Source organism: Oryctolagus cuniculus, chromosome 5, assembly GCF_964237555.1.
Source record: "Oryctolagus cuniculus chromosome 5, mOryCun1.1, whole genome shotgun sequence".
Taxonomy (NCBI): Eukaryota; Metazoa; Chordata; class Mammalia; order Lagomorpha; family Leporidae; genus Oryctolagus; species Oryctolagus cuniculus.
In genome coordinates this window covers 88,020,074-88,044,998 of record NC_091436.1, presented here as the reverse complement: position 1 = coordinate 88,044,998, position 24,925 = coordinate 88,020,074, and the positions used below count along the sequence as shown (strand labels likewise).

Genomic DNA, 24,925 nt, shown 5'->3' with positions numbered 1-24,925 from the left:
CTCCCACATGGCTGGCAGGTACCCAACTACTTGAGCCATCTTTACTGCCTTGCAGGGTCTGAATTAGCAGGAAGCTGGAATCAGGAAGCGATGAGAACTGAAAATAAGTGCTCTGATATGGGACAGAGGCATCTTAAATCAGTGTCTTAACTGCTACACTAAACTCCTGCCCTATGAAAAATTTTGATTGTTTTTAAATTATAGGTGGTCACCAACCCATAATGGTTTGATTGCAACTTTTCTTGGCTTTCAGATGGTGTGAAAGCAGCACACATTCTGTAGAAACCATCCTTTGAATGTTGATCTTTTCTTGGGCTAGCAATGCAGAGTACAATACTCTTAACAATGCCAGGCAGCAGCAGAGAACACCGACTCCCAGACAGTCACATGATCAGCAAGGTAAACAATGAATACTTTACAGTATATACTGTTTGCTAAATTATGGTGTTTGGTAGATTTAGCTTGCTCAATGTATTTCCAACTTCTGAAGAGTTTATCGGGAGCTAACCCTGTTGTAAGTCAGGAAATATCTGGATACCAAAATTCTCCCCACCTGTTTTTGAGATCGATGTTTCCAGCAAAGACATGTCTTTTTAGCAATTCAATATGTTGATCTATGAGATCTGATGGGCTAGTTGGTTTCTAGGTTAAAAAAAAAATGAGTATGTTATCTGTAAACAGCAGTGAATTAATTGTCCTAGGGATGATAGCTAGGCCGATTGGTTTGCTAATAGCTCTTTATAAACCTACGTTGATAAACTATTTTAATGGTTGAGCAATAAAAATATCTTGCTACATTAACCATCCTGAGTTGTTTAAACGTTTAGGTACTAAAATTATTTCAGGTGAGGAAAATGTAGGAGAACAGATTTATTATGTTGGCTAACTGCTGAAAAAGCCCAGGTGTTGATTTTTTGAAAATACAGACAGATAAACAATCCAAAAAATTCTATGGGAAATGCAATCAGGGAATAGGAAACAAATAGACATTTGTGGAATGAGAGTGTACTGCCAACTTCTTGGACTGCTCAGGAATTTGAAAATCTTGATAAAACAGGTTATATTATTGAATACTAAACGATTATATTGACTCCATAGATTAATGGATAAAGAAAATGTAGTGTATATGTATAGAATGGAATAGTCATAGACCTATTTAAAAAAAGGTAATTCTGTCATTTTCAACAACGTGAATGAAACTGGGGGACACTTTTAAATGAAATAAGCCAGGCAGAGAAGAACAAATGCCACATGATCTCACTGTTGATGAAAGCATATACTGCTTCATTTAGCTAGAATGAAAAATTTCATGAGACCTATTGCACAGCAAGGTGGCTGTGGTTCATAACAACATATTATATATTTCAAAGTGTTAAGAAGGTAAATTTCAAATGTTCTCATACAAAGGAATATGAGGTGATAGCCATGTTAATTAGCTTGCTTTAATCATTGCACATTGTAGATATATAGTGTCCATCTGCACTCCATATACATACAATTATAATTTGTCAATATACAAAAAATATAAACAGACTCAGAATATTTAAATAGACAATAAAATTGTATTTATTTTAGGAATACCTTGAAAAGGGGGGAGAGTTTTTTCAAGTGAAGTCTGTTATTTTAAAGCAGTAAAGAAAATAATTTTCATATTCTCTTATCTGTTATGACAATAAAAATATTGCCATAACTCTAATTTTGTGATAGGAAAATTCAACCAAAATTTGACAAATCTAGTTTTAAAAGAAAGTTACAGATTAATTTATCTTTTAAAGGTAGTTATCTTAAAGGGGTGGCAAATGTTACTAAAACTGGTAAATTAAAGGATCAGTTACCCTCACTACTAAATTTTCCCTTAGGAATGCAAAGATTATTCACACTAAAAATTAATACATTGCATCAATAAATCTGGTAAGAATGTCTATGTGATTACTTCAATAGGTTTTTGAGAAGTCTAAAATGGCATCATTTAATATCCATTCCTGATTTAAATGTGAAAAAAATAAAGTTGGAAATTTGGATATTTTCTTGGGTCGGAATATCAGCCTTGATCCAGAAGGTAATGCCCTATATTCAATGGTGAAACAGTATAAACTTTCTTAAACAGCATGAGGAATAGATGTTCATGATCATTATTGTTAGCATTTTCTAAATATCTGAATAATAAAATGATTTTAAAAGTGAAATGATCAATTATAATTTAAAAAGTGATTGTATCTTTATTTCAGACTATAAGATTCTATGCTTTGCAAAAAAGAAACATTCCTAGAAATAATGAAGATATTAGATAAAATTATCAGACACAAAATAAACTGCTACAAAATAGTGAAAACATTACATTATAAATAGCAATGAAACACAAGCTCTACAGGGGGAAATAATCCTGGAATACCACATAGCAGCTTAAAGTTATATATATAATGCATAAACACACACACACACACACACACACAGGGTTACTTCAAATAAGATTTATAGGGACTCAGCATTGTGGACTAGTTGGTTGAAGTGCCACCTGGGATGTGGGTGTATCATATCAAAGTGCCTATTGGAGCCTGGCTGCTCAACTTTTGATCCAGCTTCCTGATAAAATGCTTGGGAAAACAGCTGATGATGGCCCAAGCATTTGGGACCCTGACACCCACATGGGTGACCAGGATGATGGGATTCTGGGCTACTGGCTTTATACTGTTCCAGTGCTGGCAGTTTGGACAATTTGGGGAGTGAACAAGTACACAGATTTCTCTCTCTCTCTCTCTCCCTCACTTTCCATCACTCTGCTTTCAAATTGATAAATAATAATAAATAAAATGGGATTAAAATGTTTATTTTTAATGCAAAACCTTTTAGAAGACAGTTCAATTAAAATGAAAATAAAAATTTACATTTTTTCTGCCTTTAGTCTAATGTACTTCCATCATGATGTATCTAGGAATAGATTTCTTTATATAATTCTGTGCTTATAGCCAGGCCTCCTGGATAAGAAGCTTCAATAATACCATTTATGGAAGATCCTCAGTCACTGTCTCTTCAAACGTAGCCCTCACATCTGACTCACTTCTCATTGAAGAACTCTGATCTCTTTATATCTTCTATTACTTTGACTTCTGCTTCATAGGTTTTATCCCGTTTTCATTCTGTGCTGCATTATATATATTTCTTTAGATTGGCTTTTGTGTTCATTAATTCTTTACCTCTATTTAAGCTCCATTGAGTTTTTTAACTGTAACAGGTATATTTTTACTTTCTTGAAGTTCTACTGCTTTCGACATATCTAGTCATTTCAAAACTCTTTGTCCTCATTCATATTTTAACATCCCCATACTTTATTTCATTACATGTATAAAACATATAATTCGCCTGATGATACCAATAGATGATGGGTACATTTTTTGTGTTTTTTTGGTGGTGGTGGTAGGGGAGTGTTCATGGTACTTTATTCCTCATGTCTATTAATAATTTTATTAAATCATAAATATCAGTTTATGGAAGTCACATCTGAGTAAATTCTTTGAGCGTTGGTTTGAAGGTGGATTTCTCCAGAGATGACCTGCATTGTTCTGCAGGTCAATCAGGGATGCTACCAAATATTTTAAATAAATTTTGGATTTGAGATTCTTCATATAGTCAGAGTAGAGTGAATTTTGGCCTTAACTCAGATAAGGGAAACTTGTTCCAAAATTTCAAGGGAGTTTTTTTCTCCTCTCCTAGCACCAACATCTGAGAAAATTTCCCTTGCTCTTCCTTAGGGAGCAGAAGAAGGATGTGTTTATTTATAGCTCACCATAACACAGATGGTATGACTTTGCAGGACATCAACTGTGTATGAGGATGGGCGGGCCCTGGTCTGTGTCTTCTGTCTTTTATTGCTTAGCAGACTTTGAAAACTGAAGCTCCAGTTAACCTGTGGAAAGCAAACCATTCTGAGTTCTTGGCTAATCTTTCTGTATTTCCTCTTTCCCTTAGTTGTTGGAGTCTGAAAATTTCTTACTTCCTTAACAGGTTATAGATATGTTTAAAAGTGTGCTTTTAAAATTACCCTTCATTTGAAGTTACTGTTAGCTGAAATGTCTGTCAGGATCTCTATTTAACCATATGGAAACAGAAGGTCTGAGATCTGTTTTACAGAAAAGATGCTTCCTAGTATTTTACATCTTCTGGATACTTGTACAATTTTTGGCATGACTTTGGGTTATGTTTATGATGTTGGTGTTTGCTGTTGTCTCATTGTTTTTGACTTATACTATTAGTTACCAAATGTGAAGTTAAAAGCTTCTTGGGAATTTGACTAAGTTCATTCTTTTGGTAATTTGTTTGGAGTCTGCTGAGATAGACATAGCATCAAAATACAGAATCGGTGTTGTGAAAATCTGGGAGGAAAAAACTAGCTTGGACATATACAAGATGACCTTGGGGTATTGTCGCTCCCCCTCTTCGCGGAGGAACGACACTAGACCCTGCGCTGTTCTTTTGTCTGCTCAGCCCTTCCCGGGTTTGCTGCTGGTTCTTCCCGGGTTGGCTGCCGACCCTCCACCTCCGTGGAAGGGCGGTTCCCCCTGCCACTTTCCCCACTTCCGCGGGGGAGTGGCACACCTCCGGCCGGCTCTCTTGGGGGCTGCTCAGATGTTATCCGGATGTTCCCCTTAGATGTTCCTGGTGCATGTTGTCTCTCTCCTCCTTTATAGTCCTCTTCCACCAATCCCAACTCTGCTACCCACACGCCGAGTACGCTGCTCTCCTCCAATCAGGAGCAGGTCCTACAGTTTATTGGTTGAACTGGAGGCAGCTGTGTAAAAGCTGTTTCCTCCTCTCCCAGCGCCATATTGTGGGAGAGCAGATGCATAGAATAAGTCTTAATTCCAGTAACTTAGTCTAGTCTGAGTTGCTCCCCACAGGGTATCTTATAGCATCAGAAATTAAGGAAGTACCCAGAAAATAGAATCCACAATGATGGAGGTATGTTAAAGGAACTCGGGAATTAACTAAAAATCTTCAAGTGGCCAAAGTGAGACATCTTGAACAATAAAATAAAGTAGTATCAGATTATAACTGAGAGTATAAAATAAATATCCATGCATACATGCTGATATAAGTAGATGATTACATCATCTAGTGAATAAAAAAGAGAAAATAGATAGAATAATTTAAATGAGTACTCCTCCCTCATGGAAGTAAGCCTAACACTCATTTCTTAAATATAGTCAGCACAAAATGACTCCTTTCTAAAGTACAAAATGAAAAGGGGGAGAGGGTAGTCATTTTACAGTGGAGAAACCAGAAACTTCAATAGATAAGAGATCCTCACTGGACAGCAGTGAACACCAGCAGTGTGGAAAGGAGAAAGGAAACTCCATACAGAATCCTCCCCCATGTTGAAAGAGGGGAGAGGAATGCAAACAGCATTATAAATGGCTTCTTACTGCTCCACGCTGCCCACACCTTTTTTCTTTTAATAGCCAAGTTCAGGATAAACCAAGTCCTGTAAAAAAAGGCCATCAACTTATGAGGTGATTGCTAACTCCTGTGTGAGGGCACATCAAAAAGTCATGGAAAATGGCATTAGGGGCCGGTCTGTGGCATAGCAGGTAAAGCTGTCACCTGCAGTATTGGCATCCCATATGGGCGCCGGATTGAGTCCCGGATGTTCCACTTCCTATCCAGCTCTTTGCTATGGCCTGGGAAAGCAGTGGAAGATGGCCCCAGGCATTTGGGCCCCTGCATTGTGTGGGAGACCTGGAAGAAGCTCCTGGCTTCGGATCGGCACAGCTCTGGCCATTGTGGCCAGTTGGAGAGTGAACCAGCAGATGGAAGGCCTCTCTCTGTCTCTCTGCCTCTCCTTTCTCTGTGTAACTCTGATTTTCAAATAAGTAAAATTTAAAAAAAAACATATTAAAAGATAAATCTATTTTTATGAGAAAAAAAATTAAAATCCATGCAGTGTTTTCATAAAATGCAATTTTCTTGAACTCTCTCAAGACCCCAAGTATATGCAGCCCAAGTAGATACGGTTTCAATTTTTTTTTGCATCAGAACAAATACCTTTTCATTCAGTTTTCCATGAACTTTTTGAAGTCATTGGTATGCAATTCTGTTCTTTGATTCTAGCTCCGTTCATCCTATTTTCTAAGACAATGAAGTGTGTGGGGAGCAGCTTGGACTAGACTAAGTTACTGGAATTAAGACATTCTATGCATCTGCTCTCCTCTGTGGGGAGCAGCTCGGACTAGACTAAGTTACTGGAATTAAGACTTATTCTATGCATCTGCTCTCCCACAATATGGCGTTGGGAGAGAAGTAAACAGCTTCCGCACAGCTGCCTCCAGTTCAACTAATAAACTGTAGGACTTGCTCCTGATTGGAGAGCAGCGTACTCGGCGTGTGGGCAGCCGAGTTGGGATTGGCGGAGGAGGACTATAAAGGAGGAGAGAGACGGCATGCACCAGGAACATCTATGGGGAACATCTAAGGGAACCCGTGCAGCCCCCGAGAGAACCGGCCGGCGGTGTGCCGCTCCCCTGCGGAAGTGGGGAATGCGGCCAGGGGGAACTGCCCTTCCACGGAGGTGGAAGGGATAGTAGCCAACCCGGGAAGAACCAGCAGCAAACCCGGGGAGGGCCGAGCAGATGAAAGAACAGCGCAGGGTCCTGTGTCGTTCCTCCACGAAGACGGGGAGCGACATAATGGTGCCGTGACTCGGATAGGAAACCTAACTCGGATAGGAAACCTAGGACGGATAGGAAACTTAGGAGGGAAGAAATGACTCGGATAGGAAACGTAGGACGGATAGGAAACTTAGGAGAGAAGAAACGGGAAGAAGCAGGAAAATACCGGAGAGAGAGACTAGCAAAGAGCCTAGGTGCCGGAAGAAGCTATTGAAAGCCTAGGCATAGACTCGGATATGGACTGTGGGAAAGAAGTTAGGATTGAAAGCGAAAGTGAAAGCTTTCATAGACTCGGATGCGGACTATGGCGGGGAAGCTAGGAGATTGAAAGCGAAAGTGAAACCTGGAGGAGGCTTGGACTCGGATACGGACTGTGGGAAAGAAGTTAGGATTTAAAGTGAAAGCAAGAAGAAACTTAGACTCAGATACGGACTGCAGGTTGAAAGTGAAAGTGAAACCTATAAGAAACTTAGACTTGGATACGGACTGTGGGGAGAGGCCAGGAGAAATGAGGGAGGAATATTGTTGGAAGAAAACTTAGGGAAACATACCGGGTAGAGAAAAGTGTTAGGGAAATTGAAGCCACGGGGGGCAGGCCGAGGCGGACACGAAAGCCACTTTGGAATTCTTCAAGTCACCCTGGGGAGCAAGAGGCGAAGATCTGGAACCAGAGACGTGGGCCGCCAGGTTGGAATTCGCCAGGTTAGTCCGGGGAACTTGGACTGAATGCCGGTGGTGGCGGAAACATTCGCGGAAGCCGCCGCGTGCAGAGAGAGCACGGGGCGTGAATAGATGGGGAACGCCGGGGCTGGCGCGAGGCCGTGGTGCGGGCGCGAAGTGCGTGGAGACCGCGGAGCGTGCGCGCAGAGCCGGGAACCCGCCGGCGGGGCGAGGCGCCGGGAAGCCGCGCAGAGCAGTGAAGCTGCCGCGGGGCGAGGCGCCGGGAAGCCGCGCAAAGCCGGGAAGCCGCGCAGATCGGAGAAGCGCGGGCTGAAGCGGCTCAGAGCCGGGAAGCCGCCGAGAAGCAGTCTCGGGGCGGGCGCCGGAAAGCTGCGGGGATAAGAGAAACAGAAGTTTTAGAAGTAAAGTGAGAAAAATAGGAATGCTGGAAGATAGAAGTAAAATGGGAGAAATAGGAATGCCCGGAGATAGAGAAATAGAGAAATAAAAAGGCCTCCCTACAACACTGCAATGTGAGAGCTTGGATTCGGTCTGCCTAATCAAGTGAGGCGATGAGCACCTGCAGGCAGCTAGCAGCTTATGCGCCGCAGGTCACCGAAGACAGGCACGAATTAACATCAGTAAGGCTTCCCCACAATACAACAATATTAAGCTTGGATTCAGTCTGCCTGATTTAAGGCGGTAAGCGCCAGCAAGCAGCTCGACCAGAGTATGAGCTGCAGGTCACCGAAGATAGGCACGAACCAACACTAATAAGTCTCCCCCACAATAAGGCAATGAGAAGGCTTGGATTCAGTTTGCCTGATAGAGCTTGTAAGCCCCTGCAGGCAGAGCAAAGCATGCGCTGCAGGGCACCGAACACAGGCACGCATCAGCGCCTAAAAATCTCCTCACAACATGGCGAAGAGAGGACCCGGATTCGGTTTGCCTGATGGATAGGACTTGTAAGAGCCTGTGGCAACTCTAGCAAGTAGAGCAGAGTGTGTGCTGCGGGACACCGAAGACAGGCGCGTATCAACGCCAAAAAAATAAAAAGAAAGGGGGATCTGTGGGGAGCAGCTTGGACTAGACTAAGTTACTGGAATTAAGACATTCTATGCATCTGCTCTCCTCTGTGGGGAGCAGCTCGGACTAGACTAAGTTACTGGAATTAAGACTTATTCTATGCATCTGCTCTCCCACAATATGGCGTTGGGAGAGAAGTAAACAGCTTCCGCACAGCTGCCTCCAGTTCAACTAATAAACTGTAGGACTTGCTCCTGATTGGAGAGCAGCGTACTCGGCGTGTGGGCAGCCGAGTTGGGATTGGCGGAGGAGGACTATAAAGGAGGAGAGAGACGGCATGCACCAGGAACATCTATGGGGAACATCTAAGGGAACCCGTGCAGCCCCCGAGAGAACCGGCCGGCGGTGTGCCGCTCCCCTGCGGAAGTGGGGAATGCGGCCAGGGGGAACTGCCCTTCCACGGAGGTGGAAGGGATAGTAGCCAACCCGGGAAGAACCAGCAGCAAACCCGGGGAGGGCCGAGCAGACGAAAGAACAGCGCAGGGTCCTGTGTCGTTCCTCCACGAAGACGGGGAGCGACATAATGGTGCCGTGACTCGGATAGGAAACCTAACTCGGATAGGAAACCTAGGACGGATAGGAAACTTAGGAGGGAAGAAATGACTCGGATAGGAAACGTAGGACGGATAGGAAACTTAGGAGAGAAGAAACGGGAAGAAGCAGGAAAATACCGGAGAGAGAGACTAGCAAAGAGCCTAGGTGCCGGAAGAAGCTATTGAAAGCCTAGGCATAGACTCGGATATGGACTGTGGGAAAGAAGTTAGGATTGAAAGCGAAAGTGAAAGCTTTCATAGACTCGGATGCGGACTATGGCGGGGAAGCTAGGAGATTGAAAGCGAAAGTGAAACCTGGAGGAGGCTTGGACTCGGATACGGACTGTGGGAAAGAAGTTAGGATTTAAAGTGAAAGCAAGAAGAAACTTAGACTCAGATACGGACTGCAGGTTGAAAGTGAAAGTGAAACCTATAAGAAACTTAGACTTGGATACGGACTGTGGGGAGAGGCCAGGAGAAATGAGGGAGGAATATTGTTGGAAGAAAACTTAGGGAAACATACCGGGTAGAGAAAAGTGTTAGGGAAATTGAAGCCACAGGGGGCAGGCCGAGGCGGACACGAAAGCCACTTTGGAATTCTTCAAGTCACCCCGGGGAGCAAGAGGCGAAGATCTGGAACCAGAGACGTGGGCCGCCAGGTTGGAATTCGCCAGGTTAGTCCGGGGAACTTGGACTGAATGCCGGTGGTGGCGGAAACATTCGCGGAAGCCGCCGCGTGCAGAGAGAGCACGGGGCGTGAATAGATGGGGAACGCCGGGGCTGGCGCGAGGCCGTGGTGCGGGCGCGAAGTGCGTGGAGACCGCGGAGCGTGCGCGCAGAGCCGGGAACCCGCCGGCGGGGCGAGGCGCCGGGAAGCCGCGCAGAGCAGTGAAGCTGCCGCGGGGCGAGGCGCCGGGAAGCCGCGCAAAGCCGGGAAGCCGCGCAGATCGGAGAAGCGCGGGCTGAAGCGGCTCAGAGCCGGGAAGCCGCCGAGAAGCAGTCTCGGGGCGGGCGCCGGAAAGCTGCGGGGATAAGAGAAACAGAAGTTTTAGAAGTAAAGTGAGAAAAATAGGAATGCTGGAAGATAGAAGTAAAATGGGAGAAATAGGAATGCCCGGAGATAGAGAAATAGAGAAATAAAAAGGCCTCCCTACAACACTGCAATGTGAGAGCTTGGATTCGGTCTGCCTAATCAAGTGAGGCGATGAGCACCTGCAGGCAGCTAGCAGCTTATGCGCCGCAGGTCACCGAAGACAGGCACGAATTAACATCAGTAAGGCTTCCCCACAATACAACAATATTAAGCTTGGATTCAGTCTGCCTGATTTAAGGCGGTAAGCGCCAGCAAGCAGCTCGACCAGAGTATGAGCTGCAGGTCACCGAAGATAGGCACGAACCAACACTAATAAGTCTCCCCCACAATAAGGCAATGAGAAGGCTTGGATTCGGTTTGCCTGATAGAGCTTGTAAGCCCCTGCAGGCAGAGCAAAGCATGCGCTGCAGGGCACCGAACACAGGCACGCATCAGCGCCTAAAAATCTCCTCACAACATGGCGAAGAGAGGACCCGGATTCGGTTTGCCTGATGGATAGGACTTGTAAGAGCCTGTGGCAACTCTAGCAAGTAGAGCAGAGTGTGTGCTGCGGGACACCGAAGACAGGCGCGTATCAACGCCAAAAAAATAAAAAGAAAGGGGGATCTGTGGGGAGCAGCTTGGACTAGACTAAGTTACTGGAATTAAGACATTCTATGCATCTGCTCTCCTCTGTGGGGAGCAGCTCGGACTAGACTAAGTTACTGGAATTAAGACTTATTCTATGCATCTGCTCTCCCACAATATGGCGTTGGGAGAGAAGTAAACAGCTTCCGCACAGCTGCCTCCAGTTCAACTAATAAACTGTAGGACTTGCTCCTGATTGGAGAGCAGCGTACTCGGCGTGTGGGCAGCCGAGTTGGGATTGGCGGAGGAGGACTATAAAGGAGGAGAGAGACGGCATGCACCAGGAACATCTATGGGGAACATCTAAGGGAACCCGTGCAGCCCCCGAGAGAACCGGCCGGCGGTGTGCCGCTCCCCTGCGGAAGTGGGGAATGCGGCCAGGGGGAACTGCCCTTCCACGGAGGTGGAAGGGATAGTAGCCAACCCGGGAAGAACCAGCAGCAAACCCGGGGAGGGCCGAGCAGACGAAAGAACAGCGCAGGGTCCTGTGTCGTTCCTCCACGAAGACGGGGAGCGACAGAAGTGGACAATTTATCCATTCTCCCAGGCTTTGAAATGGATCACAGAAGGAATTTTAAGCTAATGTCTTATACCCTTAGCCCCAAATTCATCTTCTGTGGTAAAGTCATGCTCTTCAGATACCTCCAACAAGTTTAAACAACACAATGAAATAATTCTCCAAAAATAAAATCACTTTTATTGTAAATCATCTTTCAAAATTCCTATCTCCTCAGTTTTGTATTTTAGATTTTTTCTCTTGGATTTTATGTTTAACTCAGTATCAGACCACACTCCCCATTTTCTATAGATAAGTTCCCAAAAACAATTGAAGTCACCACATAAGGAAGAGGGTCTATCAACTTCATATGCCAAACCTCTTGCCATATCTGTACCATTGTCTGTTACTTTTTTTTTTTTAAGATTTACTTATTTATTTGAAAGGCAGAGCTACACAGAAACAGAGAGAGAGAGAGAGAGAGAGAGAGAGAGAGAGAGGTCTTCCATCCACTGATTCACTCCCAAGATGACCATAATGGCTGGAGCTGTGCCAATCTGAAGCCAGGAGCCAGGAGCTTCTTCTGGGTCTCCCACGTGGGTGCAGGGGCCCATGGACTTGAGCCATCTTCTGCTGCTTTCCTAGGCCACAGAAGAGAACTGGATTAAAAGTGGAGCTGCTAGGTCTTTAACTGGTGCAGTGAACACCGGCATTGAACAGGACTAATACCTGCTAACACTAACTGAAAGAATTAAAAAGGGGATGGTCCAATATTTTCCAATATTGGAAAATATTCCAATATTTTCTTTAAATATTTTACTTATTTATTTGAGAGATAAAGTTATGGACAGAGAGGGAGAGACATAGAGAGAGAGAGGTCTTCCATCTGCTGATTCACTCCCCTAGTGGATACAATGGCCGGAGCTGGGCCTATCTGAAGCAAGAAGCCAGGAGCCAGGAACTTCTTTTAGGTTTCCAATGCGGGTGCAGGGGCCCAAGCACTTGGGCCATCTTCCATTACTTTCCCAGGCCATTAGCAGAGAGCTGAATTGGAAAAGAAACAGCTAGGACATGAACTGGCACCCTTAAGGGATGCCGGCGCTACAAGTGGAGGCTTAGCCCACTATGCCACAGCACCAGCCACCTGTTACTTCTTATGTTTGTTGTATCTATCTACCCACCTATCTCTCCAATTATTATTTAGAATCATTCATTTCCTAATTACTCTTTCTTATGTATAGTCAGCATTTTCTGTCATAGTGATAGGTGAAAAGGCAAGATATCTCTTATTAACTTACATACACGTACATACTCATACCCCTTTCAGCTTTCAAATTATTATTCTCTTTCTGTTAAAAAGATTATCACCTCCAATGTCTCAACTGACTCTTACTGGGCTTCCTTCTTAAATAAAACCCTCTCTATCTGGTCAAAACTGACCTCTACGTTAATAAACACAAAGGGCAATTTTCAATCTACATCTCATGTAAAATATCAGGAACATTTAACATCAGAATCAACTTTCAATTTAAAACACCTTGCACCAGGAAAACCAAGCTCAGGAGATTTGGGACCCAGATTCCTTTGGTTCTCATCTCTCTCTGGCTCCTCCTTCTCAGTCACCTGGAAGGAAAGCTCATTCTTACCCTTTTACACATTAAAGGTTAGAGTTCAATGAATTGCAGTTCCATCGCCCCTTCTCCCACTTTTTAAATTTCTCCTTGGGAAATATCATCCATGATGATGGCTTAATTTCAGACTTAGAAATACTGCAACCGCATGTTGCCAATGTATTTCTCAAGCAGATACCTCTCATCCAAGGACCTGGCTCACTTATTGTGACTGCTTGGCTCATCTATTAGACATAGCAAACATTCCTCAAACTCAAGATTGAATTTATGATATATACTCCAAACTTCCTCTCTGTACAGTGTTCCTGTTGTGATGAATTAATTATATGAGATCTCATCCATCCAATTAATAGATTTATAAATCAAAGAGTAATGGTAACAACAGTAGCTGGCAATCATCAAATTCTTGTCTTGGAGCAGATATTCTGCCAAGTCCTTTACATTCTCAATTGTACTCAGTCCTCAGAATAACAAGTTAGACACTTGATATTATTTTTTCCTATTTTATATATGAAACAACCAGGAAATAGGAAAGTCAGATAAATTGTTTGCTTTATTCTGATTGCTTATGTTTCCCTAAAACTTGTATATATATATTTTATTTAATAAATATAAATTTCCAAAGTACAGCTTTTGGATTACAGTGGCTTTCCCTCCTCCATAACTTTCCTCCCACCTGCAACCATCCCATCTCCCGCTCCCTCTCCCATCCCATTCACATCAAGATTCATTTTCAATTATCTTTATATACAGAAGATCAATTTAGTATATATTAAGTAAAGATTTCAACAGTTTGCACCCACACAAAAACATAAAGTATAAAGTACTGTTTGAGTACCAGTTATACCATTAATTCACATAGTACAACACATTAAGGACAGAGAACCTACATGGGGAGTAAGTGCACAGTGACTCCTGTTGTTGATTTAATAATTGACACTCTTGTTTATGGTGTCAGTAATCACCTGAGGCTCTTGTCATGGGTTGCCAAGGCTATGGAAGCTTTTTGAGTTTGCCGACTTCGATCTTATTTAGACAAGGTCATAGTCAAAGTGGAAGTTCTCTCCTCTGTTCAGAGAAAGGCACCTCCTTCTATGATGGCCAGTTCTTTCCACTGGGATCTCACTCGCGGAGATCTTTAGTTTTTTTTTTTTGTTTGTTTTTCTGTGTTTTTTTGTTTTTTTTTTTTTTTTTTTTTCCCAGAGTGTCTTGGCTTTCCATGCCTGAAATCCTCTCATGGGCTTTTTTAGCCAGATCTGCATGCCTTAAGGGCTGATTCTGAGGCCAGAGTGCTGTTTAGGGATCTGCCATTCTGAGTCTGCTGTGTATCCTGCTTCCCATGTGTGATCGTTCTCCCCTTTTTAATTCTTTCAGTTAGTGTTTGCAGATATTAGTCCTGTTTATGTGATCCCTTTGACTCTTAATCCTATCAGTGTGATCAATTGTGAACAGAAATCGATCATTTGGACTAGTGAGATGACATTGGTACATGCCACCTTGATGGGATTGAATTGGAATCGCCTGGCACATTTCTAAGTCTACCCTTTGGGACAAGTCCAATTAAGCATGTGCCAAACTGTACATCTCCTCCCTCTCTTAGAAAACTTATATTTCGAAATCCTAACCCCAAGATGGCATTAGGATGTGGGGCCTTTGGGAAGTGAATAAGTCTTGAGGGTAAAGTCCTTATGTTTGGGACTAGTTATCCTACAAAAGAGACTCTAGAGAGCCAGCTGGTTCTTTCCAATGTGTGAGGACAGAGAAACAAGGGGTTATCAATGAACCAAGAAATGGGGCCTCACCTTATATTGACTATGATGGCACCTGGATCCTAGGCTTCCCAGCCTTCAGCACTATGAGAAATAAATTTCTGTTCCTTTTAAGTTGACAACAACAACAACAACAACAACAAATAAATTGAAGATTAATTTTGGATAACTTCTACATTCTCATCTATGTCAAAAATCAAGTTCTGTCAACATTACTTCTTTAAAATATTTAATGTTCATTGTCGCTCCCCCTCTTCGCGGAGGAACGACACAGGACCCTGCGCTGTTCTTTTGTCTGCTCGGCCCTTCCCGGGTTTGCTGCTGGTTCTTCCCGGGTTGGCTGCCGTCCTTCCACCTCCGTGGAAGGGCGGTTCCCCCTGCCACTTTCCCCACTTCCGCGGGGGAGTGGCACACCTCCGGCCGGCTCTCTCGGGGGTTGCTCAGATGTTATCCGGATGTTCCCCTTAGATGTTCCTGGTGCATGTTGTCTCTCTCCTCCTTTATAGTCCTCTTCCACCAATCCCAACTCTGCTACCCACACGCCAAGTACGCTGTTCTCCTCCAATCAGGAGCAGGATCAGCTCCTGCAGGTTACTGGTTGAACTGGAGGCAGCTGTGTAAAAGTTGTTTACTCCTCTCCCAGCGCCATATTGTGGGAGAGCAGATGCATAGAATAAGTCTTAATTCCAGTAACTTAGGCTAGTCCGAGTTGCTCCCCACAGTTCATCAATTTATCTCACTTGTATAGCCCCATCCAAACTTCTTTCATCTCTCAGCTGTGATGTATCAATAATCAATAAATTCAGCTTCCAGTTTCTTCTCTTTTTACACCCCCAGCTTGTGTTTTTGGAGTGAACTTTCCAAAAGCAAAAGTGATCCCATCACCTCATTGCTTCAAACCTTCCAATGACTTGACAATGCTTTTAGATAAATACCAAAATCTATAGCATGATTCCATCTGTGTCTCTTTGTCCAGCTTCACCTCTCATCATCTCTGCCTCACTCTAAATTCCAATGACACTGACTTAATTCCTGTCCTTGTAGTGTCAGGCTGTCTTGGTGGCAGTCTCTGTCTCAAACACTTGTCCTATCTCCTTTAATCCTCATTGAATTCTACTCTCCTTGAAGATTACAGTTCATGTCATTTCCTTAGGAAAGTTCTTTCCTGATGAAAGTTTTTGTTAAAAGCTCTCACCACAGATGTTTCTTCCCCCTAGAACTCTTATTTCTGTTAGAAATTATACATTCATTGCACCATTATTTATTGTCTCCCCAAGCACCCAGTATTTTGCTCAGTATTATATATAACCAAAATGTAGGACAATTCCTGGTAATTCATATGTGTTCAATAAATATTGCTGGATGTGTGAATAAATAAAGAAGGTTCCCACTCACATGCTTGGTTCCTCTTGTACCAGTGGCATGGACTGGAATAGGTAGCAGTGAAGGAATTTTTGCAGTATCACCAAAGGCTGGCTTTACAAATTTCAAGTTTTGGCTTTTCAAATTTTGAAGTATTGGTAGAACATACATAGCAGAAAACCCAATTGAAAGCAAATATGACTCTTTCAGTAAGAGTATTTTCCACACAGGGATATGGAACGTCCAGCCCACAGACCCTCATGGCCCTGCCAAGGCAACCACAGGTGGGATGTGAAATTCAATAGATCTATAGCAGACTAATTTTTAATTTGATAATTTTGTATGGCCCACAAATGATGTTATAAATATCCAAATGTCCCTTGGCAGAAAAAAGGCTCCCCACCCCTTGAAAAAGAGAACAAAGATGGAAAAATTCTTTTAGCTTTATTGAGATCAATTAGTTTGTTTTAGTATTCTGAATTCATGACTAAGAAATTCAAATTCATTTACAAGAAATTCCCATCAATAAGTTAAATGTGATAAATGTGACCCTACTGAAATTCATATGCATGAAAACTAACCCCCAGATTATATGGTATTTTATATCAAAAGAGGCATTTGTGGGGCTGGCATTTTGTCTAATGATTAAGATGATGATGTTACCATATCAGAGTGCCTGATTTGGATATCCGATTCTAGCTCCTGACTCCAGCACATCCTGGGATGCAGAAGTGATGGGTCAATTAAATGGGCTCCTTCCACTTACTAGGGAGACATGGATTAGTTCCTTGGTTTATGGTCCATTTGGTCGAGCCCTCTCTTCTCATTCTCTCCCTCATAAATAAAAAAATTAAGTAAGTAAGTTAAGTAAGTCAGTCCTACCTTTCCTGCTACTGGAAGAAAGACTCTCTCTCTCTTTTTTTTAAAGGAGCATTTGAGATAAACTTGTCCACTTACAAAATGCACCATTAACCATATTCAAGTCCCAAGGTTTCTACTTTCTCTTAGAGGTAAGGTAGTTAGGTAGATTTTAGCCTATGTTTGTAACAGGTGACCAAAGCAAATGGGAATCTCTGTGCACTGGAATGAGGAAGAATGTAGAAGCAAGCCTGACCAGCAACTACGTGTCTACAATTGTTTTTGTTTCATAACTTCGTTAGGTGAGTTGCAGCCGTCTGCTGGGAGCAACTGAAGGGAATCTTCCCTTCCCTGCATCAAAGGGATGATATGACCGTTGTGAAGTTCTTGAAGAGATTTTAGGAATTCCACACCCAGGAATCCCTTTATCTGAAGAGATAACCCAGAAGGGGAGGAGGGAGGAGAAATAGCAGGAGGGGGCATATTCATATCCATTAAAACTCCAGTCTAATACAGACTGGGCTCTCAGTTCTTTCTTGAGATGCCTGTCTGTTGTCAGGTGTATTTCTCTCCACTAAACTCTCTGCTACTCTCGGTCCCATTTCTGAATTCTTTCTTGCATGAAGACAAGAACCTCGAAGCAGCCACCTTCTGTAACCTATTTGGCAGAGCCAGCAAGGAGACAACTGGAGCAGCAGTAAGTCCTGAGCAACCTCGCCCCGAGGAATGCTCCATTTTTAGCTTTCTTCTATCCTTCCTCCTGCCTTGTCTAGTGGCAACCAAAGTCTCCTTGCCAATCTCATGGAGACAGAGGCTTGCCTCTTTTCTTTTAATCTAGTCACCTTGGCCTTTCCCTGCTCTGTCTCTTTTGGCCAAAGTCTCTTTGCTGCTCTCATGCAGGAAGAGTTCCCAACAAGAGACTGAAGCCAACTTATCCTCTTTCAACTCTCTACCTGGGTCCGCTTGGCCCTCCCTGTCTTTGCTGAACTGCCTAGTCTCTGTTCACTACCCACTCTCCTATATCTGAGATGTTGAGAAGTAGGGGAAATGTTGCATCTGGCAGCCAAGGGCCAACGCCTGGTTTCAGGCAGTCCTCCTTACTGAAGGAGACCATGTGCCTTGTTTCCCCTACCTCCTTTGCTGCTGTTTTGAAAAAAGAACTGATCATAACATGGTTCATATGAAACTTTTATTTTTACCACTGCCCAAACCCCCTGCAGGGCCATATTTTCCAAATCCCCCTTAAATCTTTCTCTAGACTAGCAAGAGTGGATCTCATAGTCCAACTGACCCAAAAGGTTCCCATTTTATCACTTGATAAATTATGTTTTCTGCCCACCTATTTAAGATCCCTCTGTTTTCGGTTGAGGTTAATACAACCTTGTTAAACTCAGAGTTCTCCATCACCACTGCCTCTCCACTTAGTAGGTGCTGAGGCCTGAAAGGATAAAACAGCCTGTGAAACTCTGCTGTACTTTCTAAACTGCTGTAATTTGTTGTTGCTACTGTGATCATCTTTTTTAAGTATTTTTTGTCATCCAACTGTGAGTCTCTGGAAATATTTGCAATTATATTTATGGAGCTTTCTTTTAACAAAACACTGTTGGTTCTATATTAAATGTTTTGTCTTCCAGGCTAAAGATTTTTCCAAGATTCTTAAGGTTAGCAAAATTTTGGAAAATATAATTGTGTAAAAGCATGTATGTGTTTCCGATTTGATTCCTCCAAAATTCAAAAACTACTTTGATGCAACTATGGGTTAAAATTTTGTATGTTCTTATTATTAAAAAATGGTTTTCTCTTAATTTAGGTGTTAGAGGATTGTTTCAGAATGTGAATGGAAGGAAACAGTAGGGAGGAAAGCAGTGGAGGAAGCTATAAGCATGAGAATGCATTCTTTGTAACATAAGGGTAACAGAATTTTTTGATAGAGAAAGTTTTTTGGGGGATAGAAATTGAAACAAGAGCTAAGTATGTTGTAGAAGATTTGTGAAAATTGAATGCTGTGTAAGATTATGTTGGATGAAATTAGAAGGAAACTATTTCAAAATTAGCTCCTGTATTTTAGAGAAGTTCAGATAAGAGGATTACCTGTCTTTCTACCTCTTTGTTCATGATGTATGTGACTGGTCTAAGTGATGGGTTCATATATTGATATCACATGCTAATCCTTTTTAATCAAGGATTTTCTGTGCTGTTGTAACTGACCTCTGTAATGAGAATTTTATGCACGTTGGGGAAAGTTTCTCATGTTTTCTGTTTGTATTGAGTTTTGACTGCTTGGAAATACTGAGCCTTAAAGGAGTTAACGTCTGCCTATTTTATACTTGAGGGATTATCTTGTTTTTTAACTTTTATTTAGTAAATATAAATTCCAAAGTACAGTTTATGGATTACAATGGCTCCCCCCTCATAACTTCCCTCCCACCCACAACCCTCCCATCTCCTGCTCTCTCTCCCCTTACATTCTCATCAAGATTCATTTTCAATTATCTTTACATACAGAAGATCAATTTAGTAAATATTAAGTAAAGATTTCATCAGTTTGCTCCCACACAGAACGTAAAGTGTAAAATACTGTTTGAATAGTAGTTACAGCATTAATTCACATTGAACAACACATTAAGGACAGAGATCTCACATGAGGAGTAAGTGCACAGTGACTCCTGTTGATGACTTAACATTTTGACACTCTAGTTTATGGCATCAGTAATCACCCTAGGCTCTAGTCATGAATTGCCAAGGTGATGGAAGCCTTCTGAGTTTGCCGACTTCGATCTTATTTAGACAAGGTCATAGTCAAAGTGGAAGTTCTCTCCTCCCTTCAGAGAAAGGCACCTCCTTCTTTGATGGCCCATTCTTTCTACTGGGATCTCACTTGCAGAGACCTTTCATTTAGGTGGTTTTTTTTTTTTTTTCCAGAGTATCTTGGTTTTCCATGCCTAAAATCCTCTTATGGGCTCTTCAGCCAGATCCGAATGCCTTAAGGGCTGATTCTGAGGCCAGAGTGCTGTTTAGGACATCTGCCATTCTATGAGTCTGCTGTGTATCCTGCTTCCTGTGTTGGATTGTTCTCTCTGAGGGATTATCTTGACTCTGATTAGATTTGGCCCACAGATTTGGTTAAAATGCTCAGATGAAATGGATTATTACTTTTATTTTGACCAAATTGTTTGAACCTCTGGCAAAAATTCTACATGGAATCTTCTGACTTTGGGGCTTCCAGTTGGAACTCCCAAAGGCAGAGATTCTCAACTAGGAAAGATAATATTGTCTAAGTTATTTAGATTGTGTAAAATGCATTGACAGGTTATAAAATGATGTCAAACCTATGTTGTGTTTAAATAAAAGTCTGCTCTTTTACATGCTATAATGAGACATAGTTCCAGAGTGGACCCAAACCCCAAGGATTTAGTTTTGATAGTTTGTCCTGCACCTTATGTTGCTTGTGTGATAGTGAGGGTAACAGGGATGAATGTTCTTTCACTTATCTCCAGCATCTGATCAGGGCATGGGAGGTGCTGAGATAGGCAACGGCTGTCCCTCCACACACATTCTTGTTAGAACCCCCAACCCTTCATCCTTTCCAGGTATCTAGCGTGTCCTGGCATTAAGGGTTAAAATCCTTGGTGGGGGGTGACTGTTGCCCTCCACATAGGGGTCAGGGTGATGCACCCATGGGGAATCTCAATCCTTGGACACAGCGCCCACATGAAGGACAGGGAGATGCCCAGCAGGCATGCAAGAGGTGCATGTGCTATCTTTCTGGCTGTAGCTGGCTAAAGAGAAAGGAAAAAAGGGTAAACAGGCACTTTTGCCCTGCCAAAGCTGGCAGTTTCAGCAAGCAAGCTAGATCTTAAAGGGGGTTGACAAAGGCTTAGGCAAGTTAAACATTAAGTAGTCAGGCACTTTCTAGTTAAAATATGGGTCAAAAAAGGGAGGTCCAACCAAAAAGAGGAAAGCTTCCAAAAAGAGACTCAGAGATTGGTTATGTGGTCAATACGGATACTAAATTCACAGTCTATGCAATAGATAAATTTATGGATTACACAGTAATCCTAGTTAAGCCTGGAAACCCATGGACCATAACCCACAGGTTATAGGGTGGAAATTTGGAAGTCCAGGAAAGAAGGATGCACGGTGAGCACTGGTTGAGTCTGAAAGCTAGGAAAGTGGGTTACATGATGAGCACCATTAATTCTAAAAGCCTGGGAAGACAGACAGTCTATATGGTGAGCAATGGTTAAGTCCAAAACCCATAGGAAAGACATCAGCTCTTTCCTTTTGGGGGAGATGCTCAGGAAAAGCTGACTTGTTGCCCCATTTCTTCTCTACTCACTTCTAGTTGGGATATCAATGCTTTCTACCAGGTGATTCTCCACTGGGATGTTCGGTTTGAACCCTCGACTTTAATCTTTCTCTTTAACACTGCCTGGCCACAATACAAATTAGAGGAATAAAAATCATAGCGAAAACAAGACCCTAAATTATAAGATTTTTTAGCTACATCTATTCTGCTGTGGGTGCAGTAAAAGGCAGACCAAATTAAGGAGGAGATAGGACGTTTTACTGACGACCTCAGCATTTATATACAGGTTGTGTAAGGTGGCCATCATGTTTGATATTACCTAGAAGACATAATTCTCCTCACAGGCAACATCTTAACTCAGAAGGAAAGACAAATACTTTCAGAACATACCCATGACTATGAATTTCTAGCATCTGCCACCCCTGGTATTAGGAAAAAAGCTTTAAAAATTAGAAATGCGACTGAGCACCCCCTTAGCTGACATCATAAATTAGCCTCCATGGTCTACTTTAACAGAGACCAGGAGCAAGAGGCGTGAGCTACATAGAAGGAGGAACATAGAATAGATGGTGCGCACAGCTGATAGCTGCTTTACACAATGATCTGTCCTCAAAAGTACCTAGCAAGGCCAGTAACTCCTCAGGAAACACCTGATATCAACGTGGAAAGCCAGAGCCCTGGGCAAATAGTGGTTGTGACAGAAGTTGGCTTCTGAAGAATTCCTGCCCACTCTCAAAAAGTAGGCCATTAGAAATGGAATTGACTTGCACATCAATGGACTCCCAGGTCAGAACTAGAGACCGTTGACTCTAAGCTAAGGAAGTCCTTCCCTCTGCCTGACTCCCAAGCTGACCATGACCCAAGGGGCAGAGTCTAGGGTTATTGCTGATGCAGCAGGTGAGACTGTGAATATTTTTTTTAAGATATAGTGGCCACCTACTCTGCTAGCCTCCTATTCAGATCAGCTCTCCTCCTAGTCCAGTCGGGTAATGGGAGTCAATGTGATACCTTGCCTAAGGAGAGTCAAGAATGCATTGTTATCACATGCAAATACAGATCCACAGGTTAATGAACAGATCTGGACCTCACACACACCCAGCCAGGCATTTAAAGCCTGTCAGAGGGGCTGGCGCTGTGGCATAGTGGGTGGAGCCTGCAGTGCCTTCATCCCATATGGGTACTGGTTCGAGTCCCAGCTGCTCCACTTCCAATCCATCTCTCTGCTTTGGCCTGGGAAAGCAGTGGAGGATGGCCCAAGTCCTTGAGCCCCTGCACCCATGTGGGAGACCCAGAGGAACTTCTTGGCTTCACATCAGTGCAGCTCTGACCATTGAGGCCACCTCGAGGGTGAACCAGCAGATCGAAGACCTCTTTCTCTCTCTGCCTCTCCTTCTCTCTCTGTGTAACTCTGGCTTTCAAATAAATAAATAAATCCTTTTTTTTTAAAAAAAAAAAGCCTGTCAGCTTATTATTAAGCCTAAAACCCCTCTTATTGGCTCCTATTCACATTTAAATGGGTTAGAAAATAGGAAGTAAAGTAACAGCTAACATGGACATTGCTGCACCTATCTGAGCAGGCCCCCATGGAGAACTTAAATGATCTATCTCTAGGGGTGGTGGGAAGATCAATCCAGTAGGCAGATAACTTGCTCATCTGTTTCCCCAGCAAGGACTCTGATCTTGGGCATTGAACTAACACTCTTAGTTTCCTTGAAGAACATGACTACTGGGTATCCAAGGAGAAAGCACAGCTTATCTGTTAGGAAGTTAAATATTTAGGGCTCATCCTTACCTCTGGTGAGCAAAGCCTAGTTCTAAAGAGTATACAGGCCATGCAGCAAATTCCTACTCCTACAACCTTAAGAGGGCTCTGACACTTTTTCTAACAGGTTATGGGTCCTTAAGTATGGGGAAATAGAAAACCCTTATATTAGACTCTCAAGAGCAAGCCAGGGGCCTGTGCTGTGATGTATTGAGTTAAGCTGCCACCTGTGATGCTGACATCCCATATGCACACCCATTCAAGTCCCAGCTGCTCCACTTCTGGTCCAGTTCCCTGCTAACATGCCTGGAAAAGGAGTGGAAGATGGCCTGAGATGCTTGGGCCCTTGAAACCCACGTGGAGACCCAGAAGCTCTTGGCTCCTGGCTTCTGCCTGGCCTAGCCCTGGCCATTGCAGCTATTTGGTAGTGGACCAGCAGATGAAAGCTTTCTCTCTCTCTCTCTCTCTCTCCACTCTGTGTGTGTGTGTGTGTGTGTGTGTTTCTCTTTCTCTGTAATTCAGCCTTTCAAATAAATAAATAAATCTTTAAAAAAAGATTCAATCACAGTGTGGCTGGCACTGTGATGCAGAAGATTAAGCTGCTGCCTGGGATTTCAGCATCCTACACATGAGTGCTTTTTCAAATCCCAGCTGCTCCACTAGCTCTCTGCTAATGAGCCTGGGAAAGCAGTGAAAGATGTCCCAAGTCATCGGGCCCCTGCACCCACATAGAAATCCCAGATGGAATTCTAGGCTGCTAGCTTCGCCCTGGTCCAGCCCTGAATGTTGTGAACCAGCATATGGAAGACCTCTCTCTCTCCCTCCTGCCTCTGTGCTACTGCCCTCCAAATATATAAACAACTCTTTTTTACAGAAACATTCAATAATACAGCCTCCACTTTAACAACCCAATCCAATCAATTTCCAAGGCCTCAATTCATGGTATCATAATGTGATTATGTTCTATCCTTACTCATTAATATAAGAATGTAGGATTAAAGCCTTTAATGCATAGGCCTTTTTGGGATACCCAATCTATTATCCAAACCATAGCACATGAATAGGGCAAACACTGTTTGAACTGGATACTTCCCTTTAGATTCCAGCCACTGGTTTTCTATCATACTGTGGATTTGCTCTAATGGGATCTTTGGTGAAAAGTAGGAAGTTCAAACGGTTGTTTCAAATACTTCTTTTTTCTAATCTAGATGCATTTTATGCAATCAATAAACTTATACCAGCTTGAGGACACATGATGGGATGGGGACATTGAGAACTCCAGGAGCCTGTGGATATCAAGATGATTTAAAGAACTACCAAAGGTCACCTACCTATGTATGAAGCACTTTATTTAGGAAACCTTGAAAGTTCCTGAATATCAAACTCTGCTGCCCTGGACTTGCTGTGGAATTTAGGTACCTGATACCCCTGTCCATTTTGGCATTCACTTTCTGTTAACCTAATGCCAGCCCACAACAGCAGTTGTGACAATATGAACCATCCCAGCTCATAGGAGCTGAAATCAACTGTGGAGCAACTGTCTAAATCCAGGAAAGTCTCTGGTGCCACACCTGTCTATATCAAGTGAAAGTTCTTATCTCCCTATTGGATATTTTGGCCCCAAAATGTAGGTGTCTGAATGTGTACCCAGGGGACCCCATGTAGCAAGTCAACAGTTTGAGAATGGAGATAGCACCAGCTTTCTCCTCATTGTGGTTTGGCTGATGGTAGATACACACAGAAATTGCAAAAAAGGAAATGAGTACAAATCTTACTAATTTGTGTGCAAATGCAGTTACTGCCCTGAAGACTGAGAAAATGTGCTTTAGCCAACACACCAATTAGGTACTCAGATTAATTGCTCCTTTTCCTTGGGGATGTGGAAATAAACAAAGATTATTCAAATAAGAATAAACAAAGGTTACTTATTCAGTTTGCCATGGTAGGGGAATCAGCCACTGACACCAATGTTTTTGCAGAGACTCAAAGGCAAATAGAGGAGTAGGGTAAGCATTATAGTGGAACAGGGATGACTTTAGGCATGCTCTGCTCAGAGGTTGCTAGCATGGAGATGCAG

General features: G+C 42.9%; 1 long non-coding RNA gene across 1 annotated transcript; it reads left to right on the top strand.

Moving 5' to 3' along the window:
* Window positions 1-266: 266 nt before the first annotated feature.
* Window positions 267-24,175, top strand: LOC138849642 (uncharacterized). The gene is made up of 3 exons (XR_011388634.1): window positions 267-399; window positions 1,942-2,059; window positions 24,057-24,175. It is a non-coding gene; the product is annotated as an uncharacterized lncRNA (long non-coding RNA).
* The last annotated feature ends 750 nt before the right edge of the window (window positions 24,176-24,925 follow it).